The sequence below is a fragment of the Ornithodoros turicata genome, chromosome 2 (assembly GCF_037126465.1).
Source record: "Ornithodoros turicata isolate Travis chromosome 2, ASM3712646v1, whole genome shotgun sequence".
In the NCBI taxonomy this organism is placed as follows: Eukaryota; Metazoa; Arthropoda; class Arachnida; order Ixodida; family Argasidae; genus Ornithodoros; species Ornithodoros turicata.
The window spans coordinates 72,172,020-72,199,068 of NC_088202.1; the positions used below are offsets into that span (position 1 = coordinate 72,172,020).

Consider the following 27,049-nt stretch of genomic DNA (forward strand, 5'->3'; position numbering starts at 1 on the left):
CCTACCTGTAACCGCTTTCAGAGTTCTGACACTGAACCGTAACCAAACCGATATCCGCTTCGGTTCCAGTCCTTCAGTGATAGACTAAGTCCCGGTTTCACCATCACCAATTAGCATTTGAACCGAGAACAACGGTGTCTTAACTTGAATTTAACGCTTAACTATGCTACACTAAAGGAAGTTACTGTCACTGGAATATTCATCAGATCACGCAACGCTGGATCTTAGTCCAAAGTTAACCATTGTTGGTAAAACAGGGCCATAGGTTAAGAGCAGTTCCTGCTGCTCTTCCTGTGGCGATACGCTCCTGTATGCCGTTATTTATATTTAAGATTAATTTAAAGTTGGTGCCATCACGCACTGAACAAGTGCGTCTGTATGTACACACTCGGTATCTCCAAAGTGAATTGTTGTAGGAAATCTCTTCTACATGCTCAAAAAGAAAAGGAAGAAATGTTAGAATATGTTAAGGGGCAAAGTAAAAGTGACCGCAGCTGAATTGCAAGGTTTTGGAGAAATATCTCAGATGGATGACAGCACACTTTTTCGCTTTTCACGCGAGGAAGCATCTTGCCTTGCAAAAAGGCACTACGGAATAAACCATGCTCATGAGAACTGAGGTCTTCGTGGCGGTTTGGTGCGTAAAGATTACGATATGTTTGGCAAAAAAAAAAAAGAAGGCACAAATATCTGACGCGGATGCGAAGAAGTCCGTAGAAAGTGTGACGTAGCCCTGTTTACGGGGCTGACGGTACACGACCAAAACAAATCGATGGACTCAGCACAAGGTAAGGGAAAACTCCGAACAGCAACAGTGCAAATAAATATGGGTTTAATATCCCGAGCTATATACAACACGTATTTACAGAGGGGAAATGAGATACAATCTATTCGCGTCAAGCCACGGAATTCCAACACGCAGCTAGTGGGAGCTCACCGCCTTGAAGTCCGTTGTCTTCATGTGAAGCGTACTGGCGACGAAGTTGGTGGTCTGGGTCCAGGGACTGGGACACAAGCGTTCGTGGAGGATGGCTACACACGGCAGGAGAACGTCAAAGCCCGGGAGCTGGCAGGCGAGCCGATTGAGGACGATGTGGGTCACGGCAGAGGCAGTCTTCCGGCGCAGAGCCTTGCGGACTGTCTCACAGGAGGATTCCGAAGATGCCGTCTTTTGTTGGGCGTCCGCTTATATAGCAAGTGGTGTCTTTGTCCCGTGGTCCACTTTCGCGTCTGGCCTTGAGACTTCCAGGAAAGAGACCTTCACTGTCCCTTTCAACTGCTGGGAAAGTTCCCCAAAATAGTTCTCCTACGATTCCGGCGATCACGACAAAATGGCCGTCACATCCGCTCCCACCAGAAGGAGAATTTTCTATGTACATGAAAATTCCTCGCGTAACCTCACAACATCAACACAGTGTTTGTCTCCACCTAGGCGTCGCAACAATCCATCAGTGCACAGTTTGCTCCCAGCCGAGCTTCGGTTGAAGACCCCGTGGCTACAACTTCGTTTGGCGTACAATCGCCATCATTTAATCTGACAGTTAGGGACACGGCACAGGAAAATGTCGACTCAATGAAACATCAAGGAACATGCTATTGACGCGAGAATTTTGCCCGTCGTACTTTTGATTTTCTTTTTGCATGAGACGAGACAAGGCCGTAACTCTGCTTGGCATATGTTACACCAACAATGGGCCCCTGCTTCTGAGGTGATAGGAATGCTCTGGAATCGCCGCGGACGCCGGGGGGGACACGGAAGGCGTGTTCTGAGGTAGGGACAAAGCGGAATCATTTGCTGCCGCTTCGGCCAGCAAGAGATCATGGACGATGCCGTCAGTATTATTCTGAGGAGCGGTATGTTCCTCCTGCGCGATCCCGTCGGTTCCGCTGTTGTTCTCCGCAATGCTTAAACTACTGGCACTTAGCTCTCCTGCCCGTTTTAGGCGGCTCACGTGGATTATCTTTTCGTCCCCTTTCTGCATCCCTTTAATCCGTACAGTTACGTCAGACAACTTTTCAATGAGACGGTAGGGCCCTTTCCATTTCGGCGAGAACTTCTTCGCCGTGCCGGAAGCGACTGCGATATTCTGCGCATAAACCTTGTCTCCGAGCTCGAAGTCAGTGGCCTCCGATTTAACGTCGTGCTTCTTTTTTCGAGTTTCAGCCGCCGACTTCAGTGTGGATTTGGCTGCGTCGTGAGCGATCGCAAGACGCTGCATTAACTCCGCGCGATAATTCTCTAAGGTTCCGTAATGCCCTGAAGGGGCTTCGTGCATCGCGTCCGGGAGAACGGGGTCACGACCGTACAGAAGAAAAAAGGGTTTTTCCCCAGAACTTTCGTGCTCCGCGGTATTGTATGCGAAAACGGCATACGGGAGCCAGAGGTCCCAATCCCTCTGATCTCTAGCCACAAAGTGGGACAGCATTTGAACTATTGTTTGATTAAGCCGCTCGACGGCCCCGTTGCACTGGGGGTGATAAGCCGTCGTTTGCAACTTCTTTATTCCCAAAAGCTGATACACTTCCTTCATTAACTGAGACGTGAAATTGGACCCTTGATCTGTGAGCAACTGCTTGGGGACGCTATGTCTCAACACGATGCGCTCAGTAAACAGCCGTGCGACCGTTTCCGCTTTTTGATCAGTCATGGCGTATGCCTCAGCGTACTTTGTAAGGTGATCTACGAAAACTAGTATGTACCGGTTGCCGGCGGTTGTGATCGGCAAAGGTCCGACAATGTCCATACCTGTGCGTTCAAAGGGTTGACCTACTTCTTCAAAAATCTGCATCGGTACTGGCTTACGATTTTTCGGGGTCTTTCTGACCATGCACGACTCGCAGGCCCCACAGTAACTTTGGATAGATTGGCGCATGCCCTTCCAGAAATATGCTTCGCTTATTCTTTTTCGGGTCTTCCTTGCTCCGAGATGTCCTGAGTACGGAGCATCGTGGTACGACTTAATTACTTCCCTGACAAGAGCACGCGGTACCACTGTCCTCCCGTCTCCTCGCCCTCTTTCACCGTTATGCTTGTACCGCAAGAGTCCAACGCTGTCCAAATAGAAGTTGCCTGATACCCTGTTCGGCCGTTCTTTGCATACCTCTATGATGCGTTTCAATTCGGGATCGCGCCGCTGTTCGTTTCTGTATCTAGCTTCTTCGGGAGAAGGCGAAAAGGCATGTACTTCTCGTACTGCTGCGCGACTCAAGGCGTCAGCATTTTGGTTCTTCACCCCCGCTCTATGCACAATCTCGAACACGTGTTCCTGAAGCAAAAGGTTCCAGCGTGAGAGTCGCGAATTGGGGTCTCTAGCGTTCATTAGCCACTTGAGGGCCTGGCAATCGGTGACTATTGTGAATGGCCTCCCGTACAGATAGCAGCGGAAATGTCTCACCGCCCAAATTACCGCTAAACATTCTGACTCTGTCGCCCCATAGTTGGACTCCGCTTTGTCCAGCTGCCGGCTTGCAAACGCTACTGGGTGCTCTTGACCTCCGAAGTCCTGTGACAAGATTGCTCCGAGTGCTATTTTAGACGCGTCTGTCGTTAAAATGAATGGCTTCGAAAAATCGGGAAAGCGCAATACTGGGGCCATTGTTAACTGTTCTTTCAGTGTTTGGAACGACTTTTCAGTTTCTTCATTCCAATGGAAAGATACTTTTTTAGAGGTCAGCCGAGTTAGTGGTTTAGCAATTTGCGCGAATTTCTCTATATGTCTCCTGTAGTACCCTACTAATCCCAGAAATTGCCTAACTTCCTTGATGGTCTTCGGCGCCGGAAACTCTTTTATGCAAGTGATTTTTTCAGGGTCGGGCCGGACGCCTTCCGCGGAAACAATATGCCCCAGGTATTTCACTTCTGCCTTGAGAAACTGGCATTTCGATGGCTTCAATTTCAAGCCAGCTGCCTTCAAGCGTTTAAGCACACTTTCAATGTCTTTAAGGTGTTCTTCAAAGCTGCTACTAAAGATGATTATGTCATCTAGGTAGACGTGACATGATTTGCCTAGCAGGCCTGCCAGAATTACGTCCGCGGTTCTCTGCCACACGGCAGCGCTGTTTTTGAGTCCCATTGGCATTCTACACCACTGAAAATGTCCGGACGGTGTATTGAAGGCTGTTTTTTCCTTATCGTTCGGATCCATCTCGATCTGCCAATAACCTGATGCCATGTCAACCACAGTGAAATACCTGGCGGCGCCGAGTGTCGAAAGGGTCTCTTGAATGTTCGGGAGCGGGTAAGGGTCAGTACGCGTCACCTTATTAAGATCCCTATAGTCCACCACTAACCGGAAGGATCCGTCGTGTTTTTCCACTAACAAAGCAGGGGCCCCCCACGGCGAGGTCGAATGTTCCACTATTCCCTTTTCTATCAGCTCATCTACTTGTCTGTCGAGTTCTTCCCGCTTAGAATAGGGGACGCGGTACGCTCTGCGGTACACGGGATGTGTGTCAGAGGTTGGTATTCGATGTTTAATTACGTCGCAGCGACCGAGATCAAGGCTACTAAATGCGAATGTAGCGCTATAACTCTTTATTAACTTTGTGACCTCCGCGCGTTCTTCCGGGCGAATATGACTCAGTTCGAATTTCCCGATTAAATCTTCGGCAGTCGCCGCGTCCACCCTGTCGCAACTCAACACTTCCGTGCGGTCCGCGTACTCTGCGCCGGTAAACGAGGCTACCACCTTATTTTTCGGTAGTCGGACTTCAGCTAGACTGTAGTTGGCTATTCTTATTGGCACTTGACCTTCCCTTGAAACATAAACCAATAAGTTTGCGCCAGCAAGCCCGTTAACCTCAATTTTTCCCTCAACAATACCCATCTCTCCGGGGCGTACGCAACTCTCCAGTTGGCCAGTTACAATTACTTCAGACACAGGCGGGATTTTACACTCCTCGACAAGACGTATCGCTGTGGACTGCATCCGATGCGTCGTTTCAATCGTTTTACTAACGCGCTCATCCCCTGAGACTTTTCTGTTTACTACTGCAACACATTCGTCGTTTATCGTGACGACCCCTTTACTTGACAGTATATCGATGCCTTGGGCTATAATCATGTCCTGACCGATAATACCCGCGGCCGATAGCGTTATGTCTTCCGTAACAACAAAACACGGGTATTCAAAGCGCGTCTCTCCTAGCTGAAGCGGTATTTTGTACGTCCCTTTTGTGTGCAATGGGTTGCCTGTTATGCCCACCAACTGCGTGTGCCTGCCAACCGCGATCTCGAAGCATTCAGCCCAATTTGGATGCAACTGCTCTAATACACTTTGTTTGACGAGGCTTACTTTTGACCCAGTATCGATGAGGAAATCGCACTCTTTGTCACCAATTTTGCACCGAACAATGGGACTGGTTTCCCCGCAAAACCTGACAACCAAAAGCTCTGTTCCCTCCTCTGCGGAGTCCACGGAGGAGGGCGTTCCTAGTTTCCCTGGTTCTGCTCGAGGTTTCCGGGCCTCATGCGGTCGCCAGCTTCCCTGTTCTCCCTTCGCCTTGCACTAAAACGTCGAGTGCGACAATCTCTCGCGAAATGTCCGACTTTCCCGCAGTTATAACACTCTACACGAGGGCGATCTATACGTCTCGACGCATTTTCTGCGGCATGCTCCTGCGATAGTCGGAGACTCTGTTCGAGTAGTGCTTCAAGGCGGTCAAGTCTACGCCTCATCTCATCGACCTCTTCTAAGCCGCCTGTCGAAGTGGCCCGTACGGCAGCTCGCTCTGATACAAGCTTCTCGTTGCGTTCCTCTTTTACGGCTACCTCGACCGCGTTTTTCATGGTTTTCGGCTCTCTGGTTAGGACGAATCTCCGTACAGGGTCGCGCATACCGCTCAGAAATACCGACAGCATTTGTTCGTCTAACAACTCTCTTGCCAGCTTTGCCTTTTCTGCTTCCCCAGTAAAATCGCCCAATGTGTCCTCTCCGAGCGAGCGCACGCGATTTGCGAAGGACCGCGCGTCCTCGTTTCTTTCCTGTTTAGCGGAGAGAAATTTCTCCAATTTGACACTCTTTGGTTCAGTGTCAAAGCGGGTTATCGCTAGCTTTTTGAAGTCTTTGAATGACTCTAGAGCGAGCGACTCCTCGTCCTGCCAAGCAAAGCTATGTGCGGTGCCCATCATCTTGCACCTCGCCATACCTACGAGCTGGTTGTCTTGCCAGCCGCCCATCTTCCCCAACTGTTCTAGGACAGCGAAGAATTCTTTGATCGTTATACCGGTTCCATCCCCCGTGAATGTAGGCAGCATGGAACCTAACGCGAGCACCCCCGCGCCTAACGCACTTCCCTGGGCCGTTTGCGGAGCTGTTGCCATCCTGCGAGGTTTCCCTTGAACGTGGGGGCTACAAATCGTGTCCCACGTTTAATCCTTGTGCAAAGATCCCACCGCTGCCACCAAGTGTGACGTAGCCCTGTTTACGGGGCTGACGGTACACGACCAAAACAAATCGATGGACTCAGCACAAGGTAAGGGAAAACTCCGAACAGCAACAGTGCAAATAAATATGGGTTTAATATCCCGAGCTATATACAACACGTATTTACAGAGGGGAAATGAGATACAATCTATTCGCGTCAAGCCACGGAATTCCAACACGCAGCTAGTGGGAGCTCACCGCCTTGAAGTCCGTTGTCTTCATGTGAAGCGTACTGGCGACGAAGTTGGTGGTCTGGGTCCAGGGACTGGGACACAAGCGTTCGTGGAGGATGGCTACACACGGCAGGAGAACGTCAAAGCCCGGGAGCTGGCAGGCGAGCCGATTGAGGACGATGTGGGTCACGGCAGAGGCAGTCTTCCGGCGCAGAGCCTTGCGGACTGTCTCACAGGAGGATTCCGAAGATGCCGTCTTTTGTTGGGCGTCCGCTTATATAGCAAGTGGTGTCTTTGTCCCGTGGTCCACTTTCGCGTCTGGCCTTGAGACTTCCAGGAAAGAGACCTTCACTGTCCCTTTCAACTGCTGGGAAAGTTCCCCAAAATAGTTCTCCTACGATTCCGGCGGTCACGACAAAATGGCCGTCACAAAAGCTACCGCATAAGCACTACAACCCCCATTGAAGTAGGGAATGTCGGCAGCGCCACCAATGCTCCTGCGGCAAACATGTGAAACAAAAAAGCCGGCGCTGGAAGGGGGGTCAAGTGAACTGGTCGTTCTCTTATTAAGTAGGTCGTGGAAAGTACATTACCAGTCAGGGCAGGTTCTCGCAGATGCCGCCACATTTCACTTTCTCGACCAGGCCACTGGCGCTGGGGTGGCATGCGATAGTGAAATGGTGTCGAGCACCAAGGAATCTGCAGACACGTGTTTTTGCAGAAGCTTTTGTTTTCGTTTCATTCGGTTGTTAAGGGAATAAGAAACTGATTCATACATCGCTGACATTTCCCTTCATTAGTCGTTACTCATCCAAGTAAGCATGACCCCCCCCCCCGTCCAGCCCCCTCTGCTCTGAATACTCTTTTAAAGTATACTATAGCTCTTCCTGGAGTAGCGGGAGGGTTCCGGCATCCTGGGAAGCCTTACTAATAATCCCTGTGCTTAAGCCTCGTAAACTCCCAGGGCCTAAGATTCCTTCCGGCCCATCAGCTCTAGCAACTGTTTGTGCGAGACAGTGGAACGCCTAATTCCGGTGCGTTCGACATGGTTTCTCGAAACCCATCGTCTTCTCCTCCAGTAAATATGCGGGATTCGGATTTCACATTGCACAATGGACAGCATGCTAGATTTCGCACACAGAAGGGGAGGAACGAGGGCATGACTGCTTAACGGCTGCTCTGTTCCTTGATATAGGACGGGCACAGCAAGCTACATTTGAAAATATATTCCAAAAGGCGGGAAGAGGCATACGTTAAAAGGTGTTTTATCTCCGGCTTAACTCAACAGAGGGAAAAAACAATTAAAAACGTAGACGTTTCGCCGACCTATTCAAGTGGCATCATCAGTACACAATGTGTACTGTTGTGTACTTAAGATGCCACCTGAATAGGTCGGCGAAATGCCTACGTTTTTAATTGTTTTTTCCATCTGTTGAGTTAAGCCGGAGATAAAACACCTTTTAAAGTACAGCAAGCTACATACATGCAAGGAAGCGCTTCGTGGAAGCGCTGCCCTGTACCAACGTATATCTGTTTGAATATATATATATATATATATATGTGTGTGTGTGTGTGTGTGTGTGTGTGTGTGTTTGTGTAAGAGGACGGAGATAGGTATTAGTATGCGGAAGGACCGCGATTTGCATAAGAAATTTGACAATGACCGCGCTCCCCGTCCTCTTCTTACGCACACGCACACACACACACACACACGCACGTACACGCAGGCGCATGTGCTTTCACATGGAGTAGCTTTTTTTTATCGGTGGCCAACATTTTCCATTTTTTCTTACTGCACTTTGCTTTGAAATTCAAACGGTTAGGAGCGTCTAGTTTGAAGGCAAAAATTCTGTACGAAAACTTGACATTAAAACTAGATCATCATAGCCCTTTGAATTTTATTCTACCTTCCTTCCTTCATGAACCTGACGGCGTTTTGTCACGCCGTACTTCCTCTGACAAATACACGGATGGAAAAAAAAAAAGAAACGAAAAGTGCACCATCCGTCATTCGATTTACAGTGCATTTCTTGTACCGGATATCGGTATGCACCATGTTGGCTGCCTATCACGTAGGACGTCGTCTACGGCAATTGAGCTATGAAGAGGTATACAACGCCATTCGGTGTGTCACCTCGGTGGCAGGTGCGGTAGCAATTATTGGAAGAGCAGCCTTAAAATACACCTATACAAAGGGACAGGAGGGATCCCTGCAATCTATCCTTCAGACTACCGGTATCGATGAGAAAGGAGCACAGACCGGTAAGCATGCTTGGTACACCAGCACGAAACATCGAAACAGGTGTAGTTTCACGGACTCAGACGACGAACTTCACAACGCAGGCGCGCATCGGTACACCCGGTGTGTCCCAATCATCTTGTCTCGGGGGAACCGCCGTTGCCTCGTCTCAAGCCTCACCGACCCCAAGATGCACTCTTAATGGCAACATGACATCACCACCCACTCTCTGCCTTACTCCGTTGACCCCACATTGTCCCTTACTCTCCCCCGCCGAATGCTACGTTCCTTTACTACAGTCTTCCACTGCATGGGACTTTTACACCGGCTTTCAAATATATTCTCGGTGTCGGCGCATTTAGCCCCTGTCCCACGTGTGATGTGCGCGGTGACCTCCATCACATCCTCGGTGAATGACCCACTACATCATCATCCCATTTATGTGTGTGTGCGTTCACATCGTTAATGATACCAACAAGAAGCCGTTCAGCCACGATTCTTGCTACGGTTGCTACAATTCTTGGCCTTTCTCATAACCCTGTACAATACCGTAAGGGTATTCCATCACGTATAGTGGTAGATGAGGCAATTAAACATGGAAGGACAAACACAGCACAAGCTTTGCATATTTCAATAGTGGCAGTTGAAGAAAGGGTAAACACCTAGAGCAGTTTGAATGGAATTGATATTGAACAGATATTTCGAATAGAGACTGTACTTCTTCTGGGCGCCCAGAGGAAGAACAGCCTCTGTTCGAAATATAGGCGGCTCTCGTCCTGAGGCAATTCATTTCATACTTCCCTACCGGCTCGCTGGATTTTTACCCGTCTGCTAGATCAGTTTTGTACGTTGAAGAGACGGGAGCCAGCATCTTGTAATGGTTGCACTTCTGACCGGCAATGAGAAGGTGGTGGTTCGTATCCCATTGCTGGTTCCTTTTCTTCAACAGCCACTATTCAGTTGAAGTATTCAATCATTTACGAAGATCTTGACAAACAAGGGACTTTTCCTGATGCTTTCTACTATTACATTTTTGTGGCTATGATAGTGTGATTTGTTGCAACCTTCGGGGGGTTCTGTTTTCTTTTAGCGGATGGCCACCTGATAACATTTCAGTAGCCAGTTACGGTTACTTGTGCACTTCAGTGAATTGTAGTAATCAGCAGCCATTGCGCCTTATGAACGTAGTGTGTATATCGCATTTCATGTCCTCTCTCTGCCGTCTACCTACAGTGTATATACGGTACACACTGCCGCAGACGCCAGAGAATGGATATAAATGGCACATACAGTATTATACCACACCTGTCATGCCCGCATGTGAGTGTTCCATCCGTTTCATTTTCGTCACAATAATGTAATAATTAACCCACGTGTAGTGTAGCAGGGTACTGCCTGCGGTGAAACGCCTCATGTTATTATGTATCTCTTGTTGTTCTTACTATGGTTGACTACAACGTGTGACAGGTCCTAACAAACAATAAATGGATGAGCGCGCTGCGCCGACTTGTGCCGAACGCACGCATAATAACGCAATTCGCTGCGAGATCGACCTATAGGGGGCGACACTGTCACCATTCTAGTGTGGATAACACGTGGGCCGATGTTCTTATTTGATTGTTCTTTTTCGTAATTCTTGTGTATATTCACCGGAAGATGACTTGTGCCGCGATGGTACGATACTATTCGGTTCCCCCTACGGCACTGAACGCGGAATAAACGTGTAAAAGCAGACGACGCGTCCACACTGTGATAGTTCTCTGTTCTCCGCAGCGCGCCGACACCGTTCGATCTCGGAGCGAATAGAGGATTCCTTCTTATGTACCTAGACATATCGTAGCACTACTTCCGACTGAACCTTGGATTAGGGCATACATTTCTGTGCATGATTGGTGTGGGCTTTCTGAAGTGTGCAAATCCTGGTGTGAGAGAAGATGCAGAGCATATTCTGAGGGATTGCAAGCTGTTTTGTATATGACAACATGCACTGCGCAGGGCCTAGGAGGGAATCGATTGTAGTTCATTCTATACGGGGAAATTGCAGGGAGTGTAAATCGCGTGCGATTATTATGCGCAAGAGGCAAGTGTCTAGTCATATCCTACGTCTGTTACGCTCCACGCTCCACAGAAAGGAACTACATTACCACAACCCACAAGGGCTCCGTCCTTCTTGATACCTAAAAGAATACGGAAAGTAAATGAAATAATTTTATTAACTCGAACATGGCACAACACGTATTATATTCAAACTAACTGGTACGTTCGCAACAAATACAATGCAGGTTCCCCCTCTAAGTGGGTATACGTCGAAGAAGCAGGAACAAGAGTCCTGCATGCACCTATGAGTCTTACTGCACAGTGAATCCTAATCAACCGTGAAGGAGGTAGACCTTTCTTCTGTCGATTTCGCCGCTGCAAACGTGCAGTTCGTAGCTGGCAATACTATCCAAAACAGTCATGAGCACGCATTCTTGAAGAAGAAAAACAAACAGGCTACTACTATTACAAACTACGGGACTTGCATACGCGGAATGTGACCGCGGTGCGTGCTGACGGCAAAATAAGTGTGGAATCTTTTGGACATTCACACATGGTTGTTGAGTTACGGTAGACCTATTTTTCTTCATTCTGTACATCCCCTCAGCTATAGTTGTTCAATTATTATGCGTATTTAGGTTATCTAGGGGTATGTACTTATACGTATAAGCTAGCTAACAACTTTGCATATCATTATTATTTACTGCTAATGAATGAACTTAAACTGGTTCACTCCTGCAACCGGAGTGTAGCGAGATACTGCACTGTAAGAAAATGTCCGTAATTTTACTGCACAAGTGACCGCTAACTCTGTTGCCGGCATATGGGGCCGTAGCCTATATGCTGCACAAAATCCGTTCGGAGTTCACCCTGCACAGTACAGGTTGGGCTTTCGCAGTTTAATCTCACTTTAAAGTGAGTGACATTCTTTGCGCTTATGGAAGTTGTGCAGTGTGCACTCCAAACGATTTTTTTTGCAATAACTAGGTTACGGCACATACGCAGGCAACAGAGCTAGCAGCCACTGGTGAGTAAACTTACTAATTTTTTTTTTTACAGTGTGTAGACCTGCAATTTTATGTTCCAAGTACGTATACTATCCTACCGACAGCGATCGCTGTGACAGAGCCTCGCTACGGGGCCTTCCGCTGTAGAGGAGATGGTCTTCCTCCACACGAGTCCTGACCGGTGGTGATGGAATGTCCCAACGGGCATGTGTTCATGGCCTCACACTAGGACGGTGCCGGTAGAACTCAGGAGCGGGTGCTCCATGCGTGTGTCCATCCTCGTCGTTGTCCACGGTCCGCCGCACCGGAACCGCCAGGAAACTGTGGGTTTATAGGGGAGCCAAACCATTTGCCTTACTCGCCTTTCAATGTCATAAATGTGACGCATAAGTAATTGCAGTATCTATTGTTCATGTTTCCATCGACCTGAAATTTTAACTACGCTAATCTGTCTCGAATCAGTAACATAGCAGTTTTGTTAATATGAGATTCAAATGCCAACTTATTTTTGTTGCGCTGAAAAAACGGAACCACAGAAAGACGTAAAATTTGTGTGGAATGTCTCGCGCATCATCACATGTAATCTAGTACGTCATGACAGTTGTGTGTTACCAAGCACTCAAGTGTGCCACACGAGGCCGCGAAGCTTCATGATTCTAATGATGGGATAACAACCAACATCGAAGAACGCAAACGGAGATTTATAGTAAAAATCGGCTGCATATTTGTGCATTCTTGAACTGTACATTGAATGCGGTAGCTTCATAGCTTCTGCTGTCCCTTTTTTTCCCCTAAACATCAACATCAGCGTCTCCTTCCGAAACTGCACCTAGCGGCTGTCGATGTTGGTAGGCCCCATAAAGCTATCAAATAAAGCTGTAATAAAAAACGACGGAAATCTTGTTTTCCCTTGGGAACATTGGAATTCCTTAAATTTTTCGACTTCTTACAGCCGACACTTTTAATGCACGAAGAAGGAAAGGAAGTCACTGAAAAGGTCAGTGACATCCCCACACTTGGACTTGACTTAGGACTTGAACCCACATCTTCTGGATTAGCGGTCAAGGGATCTACCAAGTGAGCTAAACTAACACGACTCCCGAGTGCCTTCCAAGGTTGCGTCATGTAAAGGGACAAATCACATCCACTCCCTCACTCATTCCACTTTCACTCTTACATGTTTTCTCACACACACACACACATCCAGTTCCGGTAATCCGGAAGGTGTAGGTTCGAACGTCATATATGCCATGTCTGTAATGTCTATGTGGAGCGGTGGACTAGGTATGCATTCTGTATGAGAAGCAATTAGAAGACGAATGTATAATGCTCACACATTGTCATCGCATTAATTACATTAATCGCCCTCAAATTTTCTGTCATGCTCTTGTATTGCTATCTCGGTTGTCTATAGATAAACACATAGTCGACGGTGTTTTATACAGTAAGCGATTTACGTCCACTTGTTGCCTTACGAGCAGCCAGAACGAATCATGCCAATCGAGGTATTCTCACGCCACGCAAAATATTTCCTTTGGTAAGCGCGCATTTCCTGAGAGCAATAGTTTACAAGAGTGCGCGCAGCGGCGATGATCTCTCCCAGCCCCTTCTGGTGTGTTGCGTAATGTCAGCCGAATACATGGCTGTCGAGAATCGTGTGTTACGGGGCGAGAGCAAGGCGACCAGTCGACTGCTCCGCTTGTAACGCGGAACAGATGACATCAAAGTACACCTGCAAAAAGATAGAAATGAAGCAAAAGGCACGAGCCTGATCAATGGGCGGCCGACGAGACTAGCAGCCCAGGGGAGGACTCTTCCAGACCTGCGAGATTATAAGCTCTTTTGCGCGCTAGAATTGCGCGCTGCGCTCGTGCTTTTTGTGCTAATGTGTGTCCCAGGGATTGTAATCCTCATTTCTACTACTCTTTTTTTTTTTTGCGACAGCGAACCCTACAATGTTTTGGTGAAGGGGAGGGGCATGTAACCACATAAGCAGTGCCGCCATAATGTAAAAGCCTGTGTCTGGGCATACAGAGGGACGACACACAACACACGACTCAACACCATTTTGTCAGTAAGCGGTGCCTCTACTGGTCGCGGCTCGGACATGACGTGTTCCGTTGCGCCTATATTAGAACCTTGATTGAATGATGGCAGTTGAAGTATATAATTGGGCTTTGTGCGGCCTGCGTTGTGTCTGTCCTTCTATGTTTAATTGCCTCATCCACTACTACTTTATATTGGAACTGCCATGTGAAAAGGTTCCTCCAGGTGTCATTGTAGATAGTATGCATTGTGACCTATGTAGTTAATGCGCCATTAAAACTCCAATCATCATCATCGTAGATAGTATGCAGCAAAAGGACAGGGACACACAGAGAGGAAGACACAACACGATGACTGCAAACTCACAAATGAAGATTTATTCACAGAGGAGAACAACGTTCAGTTGTGAGTTTGCAGTCATCGTGTTGTCTCTTCCTCTTTGTGTGTCCCTGTCCTTTTGCTGCATACTATCTACAATGACACGTTACCAACTACCCCAACTATCAACAGTCCTTCAGGCCGCGGTGGCTCAGTCGGTAGCGTGTTCGCCTTGTGATCCCGAGATCGCGGGTTCGAACCCGGCCAAGGATGCCAGCAACTTGGTGGCAGGGTACAAGTTGCTTAGACACGCCGTCTTCCGCGAGGGACGTTAAATACGGGGTGCCGTGTGATGAGCTTTCATCACACGTTAAAGAACCCTCAGGTGGGCAAAAGCAATCCACAGACCGACCGCTGTGGCGTCGCTCATGATCTCAGTTGTCTCGCGACGTAACACCCAATTATTATTATTATTATTAAACAGTCCTTCACATGTCGCAACCATACCACGCAAGCGCAAGCAGTTGTCGGGGAAGGAACTTCTCCAGCGCAAGCATGCCAAGGCGTAGCGACAACGGCGTGCGAGGGAGGCAACGGGCAGCGCGTTTGTGCAAAATACTAGAACCGGCCTCGGAGGATCAGTTGGTATAGCGTGTTGCCGCGTACTGATCCCCAAGCTGCGGGTTCAAATCTTGTCGACGACGCCAGCAACCTGGTAGCAGGGTACATATTACTTAGACATGCCGTCTTCCGCGTGGGAGCCGGTATGGTGTGCCGTATGCTGAGATTTGGGAATACGTTACAGAAGCCTCAGGTGGGCGAAATCAGTCCCCAGAGCGACCACTATGTCGTACGTCGCGTCATGATCATAGTTGTCTCTCTACAGAAAACCAAGAATTATCATTATCAGTAAGAGGCGAGAAGACATGCTTGCCTGCCAGACAAAGTTAAGCGAGGTCTTGGGGAAGAAAAATAATTGCAGGACGATCACATATGGGTGTTGGTAGGATCAGATCATTATTGGGAAATTGTCACTGGAAAGACATGCACAGCCGATAACTGATTTCATAGCAGCAGTGGAGACAAGTTTGAGATGGGTAATACAAGGGCAAGGTAATACAAGTGTGAGAAGTCCCGCACGTTGGAGCACAAGATACCAATGTAAATGTATCGAGATCATACGTCACGTTTGAACTATACATGTTGAGCTCCAGCAGTTTAACTCGTTCATCTGTCTGTAAGCATCCTTGGGTAGCCAGTTCGACTTGGTCGCGACTCGCAACCCCGTTTTTCTTTCTTTATCACGTCACCGTCACCGTACATTACATTTCCAATGCAATCTTTCGTGGCATCTTCAAACAAGTCTCCTGAGAAGCACCTATACGAAACCAGCCCTGAGAGCTTGACACACGTTAAGGTACATAGACGTTAAAAAGGAGCTTCAACGCACTTTCGATCAGTTTCGTAAAAATACGTACTACAAGACGGTGTTTAATGTCTGCACAAGTAATTACGAAAGAAATTCTTGCGCAGTCTCGTTTAAATGCGATATCACTTATGAGTTCGTTGCGGAGACGAAAACCTGGCGACGGAAAATGCCCGCGATGAGCTCATAAATGCTATCGCATTTCAACGATACACCATTTCTGTCGTATTTTTTTTTACTCTAAGCTGCACAGCAAATAAGACTCACCAGGGCTAATAGGCGGAAGCTTTGCAGCGGCACGCCGGCATCTGTTGACGCCCCTTCGCGCTGCTTGGATGGAGCACGTCGCAGACTATCCGCACACGCTACCAACGATAGATACTGTATAGTAAATCCCCACGGGGCGCACACTCGTCTAAGCTGTTCGTTATTATTCTAACTGCTCGTGCTACCGCACTGATCCTGTGTTTAATGAGATCTGTAAGGTGTGCTCGTTGAAAGGGGACAATAAAATTACACCAACTGTTTACCACCGTCGTCGGGTGCTCTCGCACACAACCGTGAACGACATGAAACCTATCTTTACTTGGTAATTCGCATACATATTACACATATTTTTCACGCATACGTTGTATGTACGTATTTATTACAAAAACTAAGAACTTCGTTCCTCGGCAAAACTCACTCATTAGCATGCTTATTCATGCTCACTCACGCATGAGTGAGCACATGAGCATGAGTGAGCAAACGGAGAGCTGAGCGGGAAGTGAGTGAGCGTGAGTATGCGTGCATGAGCAGGCCGTGGTCTCTCCGGCACATGACATAGATCAATATGACAATTACGTTAGTGTCAAACCCAAACGTACCGTGGAGTCCAATGACCAAGGAAACCTGTCCGAAGTTGCAGTACCACAGAATATGTGAGCGCGACCCAGTGCGACACTTCAGCTTAGCAGTGGAATCCAGAGCGCACTGTCAATGACTTGACCTCTATTCGTTCACCTCAACTCTTTTGTTGAGCGCAGCGTGGTCATTTCCACCAGGTTTAAAGCAAAAATAATGAATGTGTATTTGGTATAATTCCCGTTACGGAACACGTAGGCATGTCCACAGGCTTCTTGTCGAGCGCTAGGCAGACCAGTGAAAATGAGTAAGAGTAAGAAATTTGGTCAGTGACGAAAGGGTGGGGCTCTGACGCCGGATGTAGCCAGTGTAGGATGTAGTGACGCCATGATTCCAGCATTGTTGGGAAACAGGTCACACGTTCGAATTCGAAAATGCGGATACACTGGCCCAGGAACAAAGATGGGGACCTCGAATGTTCCCGGAATCATGGTACATCTTGCGTGAGAAAACAGCATGCAATGTAAACCGCGGCCCTCTTGCGGACGTCTACATGGGCCTCGTTAAATAAAAAAACAGGTTGCTGTATCCTCATTCTGCCACTAAGGCTAGCTCTGATGATGTCACACGTGCGGGAGACGAAACGTCAATTGAATTTGTTACTTTCGTTGCGTTAAATCGATGTGTGTGTGTTTTCTTTTTTGCTTATTATGTCTACTACCGGCTTTTGGAACGTATTTAAATATGGCGCTGTTAACGTCGCGCGATATGCTGGATTTGCTGGCAATAGCTGTGCCTAACGGACGCCCTCAGTCATCTTTTGCGTTAGCATCATTTAAAATAGGCTCATTAGTCAACTGAAAGATGTTTCATCCTTCATCGTCACGCTCTAAATCTCACATTGGCTTAAGCTCGCCATTACAAACTTCTGTGAGCCAAGTTTCCTTTTGTGCCAACTGAGACAGGACGGAGAAGCACTTAATATGAATGTAATATTTCTGCTATTTCCCTGCAACATCTTCATTCGTCGTCGACTGCCAGCTCATCTATCATGTAAATAGAGGTCACATATCTCGTCCTGAACAGCACAAGTACAAAGAAGAGGTTATGCATCATACACGACGTGTTTATATGGTTTCTTCTGCAAAGCCTATTTTTGATTCATACTGGTTTTTGAGAAATACAGTTGCGCACTCAACTTCCGTGGACGTGTGCCGCATAATCGCAGTGCCTGTACCGTTGACTCCGACATCCATCAGCTATCCCATTGCAGCCAAAATTTTATAATCTTCTCACATGTCGCTATGTCGTTGACCTCCGTTATATGACATTGCGAGGGACACATGCGACAGCGGCGCTAATATGAAGAGAGATAGGGAGAAAAAAGGCATGTTGCCCTAGAGGCCTCTTCTCCCAGGTTAGCCAAACGACGATGTTCGGCATTATATGCATTAGCGAGCCTTCTGTTTATTGTTCTGATAAGTGAACTTTGCTTGTTTGCTTAACTGATAAACGTAAAAAGGCAAAAAGCAGAGTGTCTGGGCGTTCGTGGTTCCCCTTTGTACCTATAGTCTCGCGGTAATTGATATGGACGTAGCTTCACAGCAGGACTGCTGTTCTTTGCTTCTCGTACCACTCTTTCCACTGTCGTTCTGTTGAGCCAAGATATGTATACATATAGAAGAACCAGGAAAAGTTCGTGATGTCGCACCTGTCACGTAATGAGTAAGATGAATTCATGAAGATTGGAAGAATAAAGATCATGGGACGCTTGGGGGAGGGGGGGAACGAACGTTGAGAAGATTCATCTGTGATGTCCTCAGTAGCTTTGACGCCGTTTCGGTCACGGGCTAGAGTCCTCAGTACTTCCAAGATTACCGTGGTTGCCACTGAGGAATTTCTTGACCGTTCGTGCAAGCGGGCCGATATGTACGAGAAAGTCTCCACCTAAACGGCATCCCCCTAAGCAAAGTCACGTGTCAGTAGTTATCGGCATCTCTGCTCGTCGTTTCTTTACCACGTGAGCGAAGGTCATCAGAGCAAGTGCAAAGGCACGTAGGCAATTCCTTTTTTACCTGTCATATTCTCGCTGACACAGGTTACGCGGTATATCATTAGTGCGGCGGATGGCGAACGTCAAATCGGCAGTGTCATCATGAGCACGTTCAGGGTACTCTATTAGAAAGAAATGTATGTAATTTTTAAATGTAACCATTAAAGAGTAGTGAAACATCATGAGGTAATGATTGCTTTCCGTAATTTGTACGTGAGCGAAGACATTTCCATGCTCGTGATTCCCTTGTTGTCTGTGTTGTAGTTTGTTGTAACTGAAACAAAAAATAAGGCTACAACGTTATTCTGTTTCAGATTCTATGAATCACGCAGTCTTCCCTCTCAGCAGCAAGGACTGCAATTACCTTCCAAAAACCTTGGTTGACATGAGTGAAGCCAATGTATTTCGTGGCAACCTACCTACCATTTTGTTCCATGAAGCACTGGAATTGTTCTGGCTGGAGCTGATGTGATCTAACTGAGTAGGCTTCCTGACCGGAAAGCCGGAGGTTCTATACGCCCAAATCCTGAAATCGGCGTCATTTTTCCCTCAGTTATTTGAATATCATTGTTTCTTGGGTGTTTGTGTCGTTCCTGATGGAGCTCGCCTCGACTAATCATCGCTGTTTACAGTACTCTTTCGTCTTTCAACACCAGAGACATATGCAGAAAAAGGACCCTTAGTTATACGTCTTTTTTCATTCGCTCTACCTTTCGCATCAGTCGTTGTTTCGATGTTTCCCTAGTGAATATTGGCATATGATAGCCAGAGAAGCGTGTACTTAAACCCGGAAAATGCGTCATTATCAGGCTATCAGCTAAGAACACACGGGACAGGCGTGTAGCCCCTTGTAACGCACTCAACACGTGACCTTCCAAAAAAACTCGCCCTCAGCATGAAAAAAGAAATAACGTAGAATCAACTAAACCTACCATACTGCAAACGGGCATTAGTGCAAATGAAATTGAAGTCTACCAGCATAACCCTGAAATGTTTCTGCCAGCCGCGCTGTCCCCCACAAACTTATTTGCATTTTCCCTCATTTAGTGGTATATCAATGAGAACGCAAATGGGCGCTCGCATCTTCTTACGCCGGCATTGTGCTGAGGCAGCTGCGTTTTAGCGCTGCCGGAAGACAACGGAGCTCAAAGGGAGCGCGCTTGAAAGTCACCAGCCTGCGCAGCACTTTCGCGGCGACCGTCGACCAATTAGGGTAATGCCGGCGAAAGCAGAAACGCAACAGCAATGCCTTTCTGAATGGATTCCAGCCAGTGGCGTAGTCAGGTGGAGGGGTTTCTGGGGTATCGAAATCATACCTTTCGTAGTGCATTTGGGAGAGGGAAACGAGAAAATCCTCCTCCCCCATGTACTTCTTATTTACATGGGGAGTCTATCCTTCGGAATTTATTACACTTTCCTCCATCACTGAAAAGGGAAACAGAAACATGCACTGCTGGCTGGTATTAAATTTCAGTGGTGGCTATTACTCTTGTCTGTTCCGCGTTGGTCTGGGCTGTTGGAGGGTGTGGTGGAGGCTCGCCGTATGAACAGGTTAGTAACTCAGGAACTGGCGTCTGTTGATCGAAAAGGTTGGAGGCGGTTCTGCGAAACGCTGTCGCCTTTCGATAGTCCTGCGAAAGTATGGCGCGTGGCAAGAAGTTTAAGAGAGCCGACACCAGACCGCAACCCGCTAGGTGCTCTAACGTTATTCTCTTCTAAGCCAGAGGGTGATGTGGCTCTCGCTTTGTGTCAGACCATTGGCACACATTCCGTGGCAGCGTGTTCATCGGCTTTCATGTGCCATATGGCCTATTTGACGGAACAGATTGAAGCTAGTCCAGCCATCACTGATCCTGACATGGATAGTGACTTTTCGCTCTCGGAGTTAAAGAACGCACTCCCCCTGTCACGTGTTCGATCCTCCCCCGGGCCCGGAAAATATCACTTATCGGGCTACCCGTAACCATGATGAGCGATGTCAGTAGTGCCTACTCGACGTATTTCATACGTCCTGGGGAACTGGGAAAGTACCTGACAGTGGGAAGCAAGCGCGAGTCTTTCTAAACTGACATCTCTTGGGTTTCAAGTTCATACTGATTACTCCGCAAGTCTGCGGAACATTCCTAAGGTCCTCGTCGTGTTTTTCTTTTGCAGCTGCCCATACTAGATGTCGAACTTGACAACTTGTCAGTGTTGTACGGAGCAGCGTCACGGTAATAATTTTTTTTTTTTTGTATAGTAGAGCACTAACTTTTTAATTTGGCAGCGGAAGTATTTCAGTTACAAATGTGTGAAAGCGCGATACCGGCACTGTTATACCCAGCCGACGTCTTTTTCACCGCGCACATTTCTTACCTTTAAACAGTGTCGCTGAGACGCCCCTCCGTTTACAAAAAGTCCGTACACGCTCGCACGCGTTCTGTCAGTGTGACTATATACTCCACAAATGTTCGATTGCTTTGCTGAAAGCTGTAGGGAATGACCACTACGCGCATGCACAGTAGGGCTGTACATGCGCCCACATGCTCCGTAATTATATCTCAACAAGTGCACCACTGCTTTATAGAAACACTAGATACAGTCACTAAACAAGTTTCCTATTTAGTGACTCTGAGAATTATCCCTCAACTTTGATTGGGGACAATGTGATGCTCATTTATGGATTCCGTCATGGTGCTGACCTTGGCAGTATACTCCAGATGCTGTAGCTAAAGCAGCCGCATCGCGCTGAGTCACACTCTAGATATCCCAAATGCCACGTTGGTCTCCTTGGTCGTGTAGCATTACCACATATGTATCCCCACCATCACTTTTCGTATTGCTACTTGTACAACTCCACCACGCATATGGATACACAATGGATAGACCATGGCCTGCTATAGCAAACATGTTCGAATACAATACACATATAAACAACATTTCTAATTACAACAAAAATAGCGGATAAAGTATCACATTCCTTTTGATGAGTGATGGTAACGGTATTTCGTTACTTTAAGAAACGTCTTTCGGTATTTCGCTATTTTTTGCTTGTGTAACGAATATCGGTACCACGTTACTTTACTTCGGTAACTGGTACAACACTGAAGCTTGTTCACCTGCCATACCGTGAAGCACTTCCCGCAGGATTCGCTGAGAAACTTCTGGCGCTTTGCATGCACCAAAAGGCATTCTATTGAACATGATATACCGCCCATACGGTGTGCTGATGGTGCAAAAATTAGATTTCGCCCCGTGTCGCGGTATTTGCCCGTATCATGATGCAGCATCCAGCGTCGAAAGCAAGCTAGGTCCTCAACGTTCGATGCAAGATCATCTGAGATCACCATCGGATAGTGTCTTCTCATGAAAGTCTTGTTCACTCAAGTGTATCAGTATATATTTGCATGTTGTTGGGTTCGAGGATGACTGCCATTAAATTCGACCACGCAGTTGTTCCTTCTACTTTTGTGATTACCGTCACCTTCCATTATCGTAAACTCTCGTAGATAGAGAACCACGGCGACTTTCTTTGTAGGCCAAATTATGTTTCATCTTATTGACAAAACATGTTATCCACCCGAATGCACAAACACACACACACACACACACAAACAAACAAAAAGAAATATCCGTGATGCCCCATCGGTTCCCATACAATTGATTGTCTGAAGAAGTAAAATATGGAGATCGCACTGATTTTGTTGCAGAGGCGCGTTCTAATCGCCTGTTTTTTTTTCATTGTGGATAATTAGTTAATTTAGCGCAAGTAACTTGCTAGCTTTGTAATTATTCGTCTTAGGGCCGAGATGTGATATGAAAAACTGCAGAGCGTGTCGAGAAACACCCGTCGCAATTGTTGCCTACAGCGTACGCCTTGTGTGTGTCCTGCTAAGAAAGAACGCGCGCGAAATCCGAAAGTGAACCATGTGACACGAGGCGAGATCATCCACGCGCGCGCCTCGATTTCAGAGTTCTCAAGCGTACGAAAGAACTACTACATCGGTTATCTGGTGAGAAACGACCTTATGGCAGGCCACCGACCGGCACTGTGATCCAATAGCCGCATTTCTGATAGTGTGAACGCTGTTTTTCTGTAGCGTAGTTATAGCCGCAGTGTGGTGAGATATTAGAGAGTTTTACTTCATCGTACGCTATCGCCTTTGCGTTCGTAAATGCTCGTTGGTAGTTCCGCGCAAGCGCAAAATATAAAGAGAGATTCGCGCAGTGCGCAGAGACATCATGCTATTCCTTACGTACGCAAAGGTGATAGCGTACGATACACTAAAACTCACTATTAGGGAGTTTTAGCGAGTCGTCTGTGTCTGAACAAAACGACCAATTCTGCCGACTCGGAAAGCGAATGGGAAGCGAACTACATATACTTTTAGCAAATCGGACAAATCGTTCATCTCCAAATGTATTCCAAATGGGTTTGAATAGCAATTGGATCGTGGTGGATCATTCGCATATTTTCTTCTGTAGTATATATGACATAGCGCGGTGTACTTGAGACTTTTTTCTCTTTGTTGAAGGCTGTCGTTGAAGCGAACTACGTCGGTCACCTTGTTGTCAACGTGTTGTCAAGCAGACGCCGGCAAAGTTGGAAGACAGGATCTCATGTTAGTGTGTCAGGATGATGTAGGACGCAGTTTTGCTTCAAAAGGTTAATCACCCGTGTGTGGGCCTCTATCGACAGTTAACCAAAAGAGAACAACACAGGGACGAGAACTTTCCATAGCTTTAATGCGCCTTGCATATACACACAAACTTTCTAACACGAACTACATGTTCTGGCGCCACAACTGGTCGCTCTAATGAATACGTCATATATTACATCCAACAACTTACCGCAGAGGATATACACCGTCGGCAACAGTAAACATCTCCCAGTCCCACTGCAGCTTCGCTACTGTAAACAGCCGCCATCTTGCTTCGCGATGTCAATCTGTCGTGCTCGCCGAATACAACGAAACGATCAAGCCCCAGTGGGTCGTTCGTACGAAACCGCGTGCCCAACGACTCGCGCACCGATTCGTAATGCGCATGCGCGACACTCGAATCGGCCGTTTCGTTCATGCGAAAACTCACTAAACTTCCCAACTCACTAAAACTTCCTATGTTTGCGTCGTTGCTTATTTCGTTGATTTGCGCACGTGAACGGGCCTTCGTGCGGCACGATTCACAACATTCCCGAACGTAGGGTTCCCAGTGATCGATGTCTGCTGCAGTTGCTCGTCATATTTCTCGGATATTATTCTCCTCCTTAGCATGCACTCCTTGAGATCACCATATTCCCAATCGCGCACTAACACTTTCAAATCCTCCGTGAGCCAGTCATCAGTCGCCCGCTTTGCTAAAAAGGAAATATCGCAATAACACATGCGTTGTACGTGATGAAAGGCCTCACATAAGTTGCAAACTAAGCTTGCAACATTTCCAACTTGTTATGGTCTACTTGATTTTCAAACCGAAACGTATAATTAATCTTCCTACCTCCATCTCCTACGCAAATACTGGATGTAACTGCTTTGTACCTTATTCGGTTGCTAAGTTGATGGCGTCGCCATCGCGAATAGCGTGGCAATCCACTATAGCGTGGTTATAGAATAGCGTGGTTATCCACTTCTTCCAAACGCTTGCCAGATATTGGCTGCCGTATCCAGTGCTCTTCGCGGAGGCAGGGCACGTGTCATCATGATGGAATTTGTAACGGAAGCTGTCAGTGAAGTGGTCTCGCTGTCTCCATCCATCATTTTTCGATGGAACTTTCCCCTCGACACACTGGTGATTTCTGACGCCATGTAGGACATGTGTGTGAACTGGTTTATAGATATACTTCGCATGCTCAGTGCTTCCTCTACGACGTGCTTTCAATATCCCGTATGACAAAACATAGTTAAGGACCACACTCGCAGCACTAGCACTCGCAACTGTAAAGGTTACTTTGCAGCATTAGAACACCGAATAAGGCGAAGCCTACTTTACGGATATGGGCTCTGTGGTACGCAGGGTAAAGTACTGGGAATGTCGCACATGGTGTGCTCTATGATCACTCGCGAACGTTGTTTACGGCACCTTTTGTTCAAATATTCTATTCACGTGAGATACCAACCAAATGTTTTTAAAAAGATTAAAATCTCAAGAGACTGGTACGTTTTTGCTTGCAAAGCAATAACAAATCTTGTTGTGGCTGTTTAGGCTAGTTCTTAGCCTACATATACATAAGGCTGATGTCGTCCTGCATTTAGAAGTACACGTCTGACAGAAGCATTCGTGCAACATGAGTATGTGCAGTGGCATAGAGTGCTTAACGAAAAAAAAACGCCAGAATCGTACACGTTACATCCTCAGCAGGCTAATTAATGTAATGGAATGGACATGATGGATCAGGCGTGATGTGATCAATCTTTCAACTTTTAGATGACTGAATGTACATAAATTCCGCGAAAGCAAACAGCAACACAAAGCGCACACGGTTCACTTTAAAGTTCTACAGTGAAGCTGCACTGTTGATAACTTCAATGCTGCGGGAGCGAATTCTACTAAGGAAAAAGTCGCCCTGTGCTGCAACGTTTGTTTGTCTCGGTCTCGCTCATTTTTTTTTTTTTTTGTTCTTCGAGTCCGCTTGACTGCACAGCGCGTACACAAAGGCTCTTGGAGAAAATTAATTTTAGAAAACACCTGCGGGTAGTACCCTCTGTGTGCTTTACCTTGGGCGTCTTTTATTGACCGAGAACCCGCCTGTTGACCCACTAGAGCCAATGATAGCCAGGTCTTTAGCGGGAGACCAATAAGCAGTTTTCTTTCTGTAACTTTTCCCGAGCGCACAAAGAATACAAAGCTTTGAAAGCTGACGTCCTGATGCTAGTTCGAAGCACTCTGTACAGAACCGTACGAAAAAAAAAAAAACGATGACAATAAAAAAGTTCATCGTCTCTGTACATAGCTGCCGACAACAGCAACCTCTTTTCGGTTGTTGTTGCGAAACATGTTTCGTGTAAAAAAACTGTCAACAGATATCTAGTGATCATGTCAATAATTATGAGGTGAACTCCCTTATAACACACACACAAATACAACAGAACAAGAGAGCGAAGAGTAAGCACGCATAAAGTCAGTACCAGATAAGGCAACATTACGGCGCGCCAGTACAGCGAAGCTTATCAGTACCTGTTTACATCGCTGGGTGGGCAGTGCGTCTGATGTAGTATGTTAACTACGTCACATAAAAGAATAACTCTCCTTTTATTAATTATTCCTGCTTGCGTATATCACACCGCCATAACCTCTTACCTTTATCATTCTTCGACATTCCGACAAAGCAACTACAGACCAGACTTTTGCCACCGATCATGAAGCTCAGAAGCGTAATTATTATTTTACTAATGCTCGAATTGCGTTGGTAAAACAGCTTTTGTGGAACCTTGTTGTTGGAATGCAGCACTGCGAGCTGTGCGGGCTCGGAGTACTTCTGCATTTTGTTTCCTTCATACCTGCAGTGAAGTGCTTAAATAGTTCTACCTGAGTCAAGCGTCCTACGGGTCTATTCCACGTCACATCTGTTCGTAACCTGTTCGTCTGTTCGTAAAGTGGTAATGCCCCGAACTATTAGGGAGCAATGTCTACGCAAAGTGTACAAACATACGAACTTCCCATTCCCTGTCTCGTGCTTCCTCATCCGAAATCCAAGGAATAACAGTATCAGCAGATCAAGAGTTCCATTGAGATTATTGGAAGATCGGGCTCCAGGAGCCCGATCTTCAACTTGTCGTTATCTCTACAGTACAAGAAATAAGCGCTTCGAATGTGCAGAGGGAGAAATGCTATTCCCTGTTACAAACTGATTATAGAAATCCAATTCCGAATATTAGGTGCTCAAGACGCTTTCTAGAACAAGTGGCTCCTTACTACAGATGACTTAGCAGGAACATCGGCTCACCACCAATCGGAAAAGTGAAAGCGTTTGTGGACGAAATGCGTGTGCATGCCGAAGACACGCATTTTTCGTGTAGTGACCACAAATAGATCACGAATATGTATATGCAGAGGAGGCATTACTGAACAACAACAACAACACGTAGGTACTGGTCATGACATGGGGTGTTTCACCGCGGTGGTGCGGTACCCTACCCCAATGGTCATGGAACATTACATACGTCCGCCTATCGCTCTGCAGAGGTTTCACGTGAAACCGCTGCAGAGCGATAGGCGGACATATCTCTTACAAAAAGTCAGACTCTCTTCCATTACACCGAGGATATTTCCTGTTCTTTCGTCATGACCTGACTTAGGTCTCCGTCTTTACTTAGGGGCCTCCCAGAGTCACGTTGCGTTCCATCATCCGAAAGGCGTCTTCTGAGGAATAAATATAGTCGCAGTGCATAACGCACGTGTGCAGTATTGCTCCATGTAGCTTTCGTGTTAAAAGCAGGCTGGCTTCCGTTCTCCTTCGAGCCCGCAGTTGAGAGGACTTCTTTATTAGCAAATACGTCGTGGGCGC

The 27,049-nt window shown here is 47.0% G+C and overlaps 1 protein-coding gene and 1 long non-coding RNA gene across 5 annotated transcripts in view; one reads left to right on the forward strand and one right to left on the reverse strand.

Annotated features, from left to right (window-relative positions):
- Positions 1–27,049, forward strand: part of LOC135385555 (dopamine D2-like receptor) — an 844,468-nt gene that overhangs the window by 751,546 nt on the left and 65,873 nt on the right. The gene's annotated exons all lie outside the window — the stretch shown is intronic.
- On the reverse strand, positions 10,982–16,026 carry LOC135383706 (uncharacterized). 2 transcript variants are annotated; one of them, XR_010420020.1, is made up of 3 exons: positions 15,939–16,026; positions 11,980–12,202; positions 10,982–11,014 (listed from the first exon to the last, which is right to left on the reverse strand). It is a non-coding gene; the product is annotated as an uncharacterized LOC135383706 (long non-coding RNA). The 2 variants fall into 2 exon arrangements; XR_010420019.1 differs by lacking the exon at positions 10,982–11,014 and having other exon boundaries at positions 11,033–12,202.